A 6427-nucleotide genomic window follows, 5' to 3' on the forward strand; every position below is an offset into this window, starting at 1 on the left:
ACGTATATCGGCAGGCAGTAACATCTCTTAGCTTTTGGTTTGGCAGCACTCGACAGCCATATCTAGGTGCAAGTAATAGAAGAATGGCAGCGCGTTTTTGTTATCAAGTAACGTCTTCATCGATTACTTTAGTTTTAATGTAATCTATGAGTAATTGCTGATGTTTGATATTAACATGAAAAGAATTCTGTAGACAGAGAAAGAACCTCTTCTTGGGAAACTACTTGTATAGTGACCAAAAGGCACGAACTTATATTCAAGTACAGTGTTCCAGCAGCGGCATGAAGAAAATGATAGTAATAATGTCGGTAATAATCCAATTATCCGGTAACTTCACACTTCCCAGTGGATCTTCACGAACTAAGAAAATATCTGAATTTGTGAACATTTCAAAATGGCTTCACATCGAGCCTATGATGCCTACAAGGGTCTTTACATCCTGCTGACATGAGAATAGCATAATCTCCGCGTCAGAAGCTTTTTTCTACTTAAACATTTAATAGACTCGCGTTTTATCCACCGTGACTACTTTTGTAAGCTCAGCACATCATCCGTTGCAGCTCACTCCTGGGGCTGGGAAATGTGGGCACAGTGGCCTGGTGGAACTATCACAGGAGCAATGCGTGGGTTCAGACATTTACTTTTAAGAAGCACAAACAGATTTACTTTGCGTCTGGTAACCTCAAAAGAAAGACGTTATAATCCAGAATTCGCAATACAAATCACGTTCCATCATTACCAACTGGGCAGAGCCAGGTTACGTTGGGAAATGACATAGCGGAAGTCATCGTAAACAGAAATACAGTCGCCAGTAAACTTACTTACATTAGAAAATTTTATTTTATTTTATGAACCGATAGCCATTTAAAGGATGGGGCTCTTATTTTACTTGTAATTGATTCAACTAGAGACGTTGAAAAATTTGGTGCTGGACTGTGATTCGAATTCGTTTCTCCTCTTTCGAGGATCTGAATCTCTCGGGACATTATAGTTCAACCATTTCGTCCCTTTTCGCAAGACTGCAACCTTCTCTAGGTCTCCTCCAAAGGTAAGGATGTGGGTCCGAATCCTGATCCCATACAAAAATATTCATAGTTTCAGTTCAAGCCCTATAACGTGCACACCGTCCCGCTAGTGAAAACCAACGTGCGCTTTTAATGTCTATTCATGTGTTGCCAACAATCGCAATAGGTGTCATTATTTCTTGTCAAACACGCACACACCTTACCGTTGGTGAGTAAGCAACTGATATTTAAGCTATATTTGTGGATGCACGGTAGGCGTGTAGTTAGATTGTCACTTAGGTACAAAAGTTTGTATCCTTAGTTTAGATTCAAACACCTAGCAGCTGGTAAGGAAAACCGATACGTAACATTTGATTTTACTTAATTAACAATACGATTACGTGTTGGGTTCGTATCTCCGTCATATAACTTCACATCATGCACTTAATCTTTAAATGCATGCGCACTTTGTTACTTGAGCTTGGAGGTATATCAGACATCTTTCGTGGTTAGTTAACAGGGACGAAATTGTCTTGTTAGGAGTCCAGGTTTATTACAAAAATTGTCGTCTTTTATTTTCAAGTTTAGATTTCATTACTGGTATTGGCAAAAATTTCGGTAATTCATGACTCTTCATGGATAGCCATGAATATGATATGATTAGATTACATTAGATCAATTCTTGTTTCATAGATCATGAATACGATATTTCGTAATGATGTGTAACGTGTAATTTTAATGAAAGATTTCTTTACATACCATGATTCAATTTCTTTACAACAATTTCTTACTCTCTCTCATTCTTTTTGATTTCTCTCTCTCTCTCTCTCTCTCTCTCTCTCTCTCTCTCTCTCTCTCTCTCTCTCTCTCTCTATCATACACACACACATTCTTTTTTTCTTTATTTGTTTGTTTTGCTCGACTATCGGCGAGGCATCAAAACGTCTCTGAATGAGCTTCTTAGTTTTTAGTACACTTACGAAATAAATATAAAAACAACTGTGAGAGTTACTGGTATATGATGCTTAGTTTTCAGTCAGTTTGGAGTATTATTAGTAACCACGCTCCAGTCCCTAAACCTAGTTACAGAAATGCGAATCAGACGCATTACGTATTCCAGGCCGTAGCAACCGCGACTTGGAGACACCAGCTATGGTCACTTCCCAGCCCGCTGTACGATCACATCGGTTCGTCTTCTTTCTGCTGGTACTGTAACTGAGATTTGACAACAAGGCAACGTATGTTTGGCAACTCTGTGATCGACGAGTTCCTTCCTGGTGCGCACGGAATTTATCCTCAAAGTTCACTTGATTTTACCTGTCATTTCCATTGAATAATCTGATTTATTATCACGTTAGGTGTAACAAAAGATTGTAAATTTACGGTTTTCACCCCAGGAAAGTCGTTGCACGTGGAAATCGCAACTAATCTCGTCCTTTAAATAGCGGTTTACGAGTGCTAGACATTATCGAACTCGTAAGAGTAAGCTAAGACACGTACTTCTACGCCAGCTCTATGGTAATGCGCTGACCTGAGAAATAGCATCTGTTATGGTTCGCACTTCCAGTCTCGCTGACTGTAACGTTTTTATCCCTTCTGTGAAAGAGCTACAAGCAGTCAGATAAAACATCGATAAGGAAATCGCAAAAAAATACTTTCGGCTCATAGTGCAATGGTGAAAACTTACAATGCTGCACAACAGGTAACTCCTCTTCCCGCAGCTGACAAACAAATTTTGGGTTTCTAGGAATACAAAACTTTACTTATGAAATGCGACATTTGCAATGCACAACGTTTTCAACAAAGAGATGGCGCAATACAGTAGCTCAAGTGGAAAGAAACACTTTCTTTTCAAATTTGTGCATCCTACACTGTTGGCTGTTCTGTGTAGGTGGCAGGTACGTGATTTTATTTCGGTGATTGCAAAATAAAGTCGAATTTATGCACTGGGTAGTCGAGGCAGCTAGTTCATTGTGATTCGGTCAACCAAGTAAATGAATTTACTGAACCTGCTGCAAATTACTACAGGAAGCCTGTGTGTCAATTCTCATCCAGAGAGGTGCAACGGCGTTACGATAGAAAAATGAGCCACATACTTATAATATGCTTGTATATCTATGGACTGGGTTCGATTCCAACTTCTGTCAATGATTTTAGATAAGGAGAGACAGATTCCATTCTCTTCTGGCTACACCAAGTGAAGAAGATATAATGACATTGTGGTCTGAAATTAACATGAAAAATGATATTCCTTTACTACAAAGTAGACGTTAGGATGAATCACAATAAAGACTGGAGCGGCGACACGTAGAAACCTTTCTTATACTTGTTATTTATTTCTAGTGACGAAACAAACGCTATGTAGGCTCACAGGACATTTAGTCCATATTTTATATGAGCTTCTGTATGTCGATAAAATCGGTTCTGATCTGGGAATGCAACTTAGACCGTACTTAACGCTGAATTTGATACCTTCGTGAGAATATAGCACGTCTACAATTTGTTGTTTGTTCAGAACTGCAGATTCCTCAACATCTCCACATACTGCGCGTGAATGGGTTCGAATCCTGGCCCGGCACTATAGATTTCATTATGTATTATCAAGCTCTAGCATGAGAACACCTATCTGCTGGTGGATAATTATTTTAATGTTTAATGTATTTTCATTCGTTGTCAACACTAACGATATGTGACGTTTTTGACACCCAGTGAGACACAGAACTATTTGCGAGATCACTGTAAGTTCAAGATGTTAGTCCGAACTGGACAAAAATTCGGAAGCTGACGTATCTTTGTGTGTAGTCAAAACCGATATGATGTGTGGAGCTGTATTCCCAGTGAGCACTGAACTCTTCGTCATATTATTTCTAGTTCAAACACGCTCACATGTCGCTGCTGGTGCAACAAACCCATATTTAACGTTCGTTTTCTCTAGAATATAACAGCGATAGATGCCGGGTTGGAGTCTTGGGAAGGAAAACAAATGTATGTTTCGTCTCGTCATTTCAGTTAAAACATCTAGCTACTGCCGAGAAAACCCGAAATGTCACAGTTGATTGTGCGTCGATATCTATCCGATTAAGTTCTGAGTTCGAACCCCTGTCCAACACAAAGCCTTACCTCACGGCAATTCAAATAAGTTACTTGTTAAGAACCAAGATTCAACATCTCTCGTCGTTCGTTAACAGGGACAATAGGTGCTGGGTAGGAATTCGCGTCCGGCAAAAATACTTGCGATATGTAATTTAAAGTTGGAATTTGCAAACTGGCTCTGTCTAAAATCGAGGTATATCACTCTCTGTATGCCTAATCAGGAGTGACAGTCAGTATCCGTCAGGCACGAAATCATTGCTTAGTCTGCATGACCTGAGTTTGCATCCATATGCAGAACGAGACGGTTCGTCGTGTCATTTGAAGTTCATAACTATTCTCAATTAGCTGCTCGTGAATATCTTTAATTTTTAATCTTATTTTGTGTTAAATAATAAGTACGGTATGTTACTTTGAAGAGTAAATCATGAATACGACGAATTTACCACGTGCATTACCTATCTGACGTAATAATGAGAGTGGTAAAATGTCAGGTATGTCATTTATTGTAATAAATGTGAGCTACAAGCCTTAAGGGCAGTCTTATCTGTGATAAGGTGTTCCGTGATATTTGTAGTATCGTGGTATTACTTTGCATCTTGAGTTATTGCAATACAGAACAGTTTTTTCTCGTGGTGACTTGTTGGAACCACTTTCAATAGTCAAACGACTGTACCAAGGAGCGATAAGGAGACCTGCTAGACAGTTGCGCTATGTGGGTTGCATGTGAATCAGGCGAAATTCAATTCAGGTCGTTCGAATACTATTGGGCATGAATGAACATCACGTGTATCGATTTCCATCGCGCTGGGGTAAGTCCTCCGGGATACGTTTATTCTCCTTAGTGTGTAAATATATTTGGAGCATGTCATTCAAAAACGTTTGAAACGACATAGACGGGAGCGGGTTGTTGTTAGGAGAGCAGAATGTATTAGACTCGCGGATCATGTGGTGTTATTGGCAGAGAGCGAAAGAAGTATGACTGAAATATTAAAAGAATTGAACAAGAGACGTGAGTAAATTGGAATGAGAAATAATAAGAAAAACGCAAAATGTCCGGTGATAGGTGCAAGAAAAGCAAGAACAACTATAATGTTAGGCAGGAAGATACACAACAATTTAGTGTTTTTAGATAACTGCGACGTGCTATTATGGACGACATTGGAAGTAATAAGGAGGTGAAAATACGTATAGCAATTGCCAACGAGACGTTTCATAACAGGAGGCTTTTATGTGTGTGCGTTGATAGGGGATAAAATAGGCAGGCACAGTGAGAAATGAGGTGGTGTTGATTGGGAGAACAGAGAGAAATTTTAAAGGTAGCAGGATGAGCAAACACAATTGGCATGGACACTGAATGAGAAGAGATTGTTTATTGATGGTATGAAGGAAATGGTGAATGCAAGAAGAAGAAGAAGAAGAAGAAGAAGAAGACGCAGAACATACCAGGTGGTGGACAGCGTAAGAACAGAAAATAGTTGTGAGAAAACAAGAGGGTAACAAATGATGGGACTGCATGGAGAACTACATGTGAAGACCTGCCCTAGGGCAGAACACTCATGGTGGTGGTGTTGATGAAGAGGAGACTTATGTAGGACATTTTGCAAAACGCCCATTTTCTTGTAATCCAAATTTAAACAAAACATAGGCAGCTTATAATATGTAGTCTATAACCGACCGTGAATTGCGTGACAGATGGAACTTGCCAGTATACCAGTTATTAGGACTTATTCCCACTCCACTGACGTATGGAGCGTGCGAACCGTGGCTGCTTAAAAGCCTCTGTGCGTGCTGTGCTTAGTCTCTTCTGGTCTTCACGCTTCCTACAGTTACAATACGTAGGCGGTTTCAGTATATTCCATTCCTACTTTCATCATGTAACGTCAGTTCTAGAAACTTTCTAATTAGGTCTCCTCGAGATACTTTACTCTTCCACGGGATAGTCTGTGTCTACCATGAACTGTCCGTTAGTCAGTAAGTGGAATAACTGGTTTTCCGACACATGTCGCCATGTAACTGTCGCTCTGTCTCCACGCCAGAGAGACGGAAATTCTGTGTGCCACATTTGAAGATGAGTCTGTAAAGGTTACAAAACTAGTTAATGGAATTACAAATAGTTGAAAAAGTGAGTTTTTGCAGTTTTCCGTATTTACATTCAATGCACTAGTCACAGGCTCTAGGCGATCCTTAGGGGACAAGCTTAGTCGGTTGAGAGCGTGATGTGTCCCTCCGAGATTAATTTCACCTGGGCTTTAAGCGACTCACCGGTCAGCATTTACAGAGCTGCCAACTACATCTCACACCGGGAATATGACCAGGATTGGTTTGCATCG

Source organism: Schistocerca gregaria, unplaced genomic scaffold (genome assembly GCF_023897955.1).
Source record: "Schistocerca gregaria isolate iqSchGreg1 unplaced genomic scaffold, iqSchGreg1.2 ptg000378l, whole genome shotgun sequence".
NCBI lineage: Eukaryota > Metazoa > Arthropoda > Insecta > Orthoptera > Acrididae > Schistocerca > Schistocerca gregaria.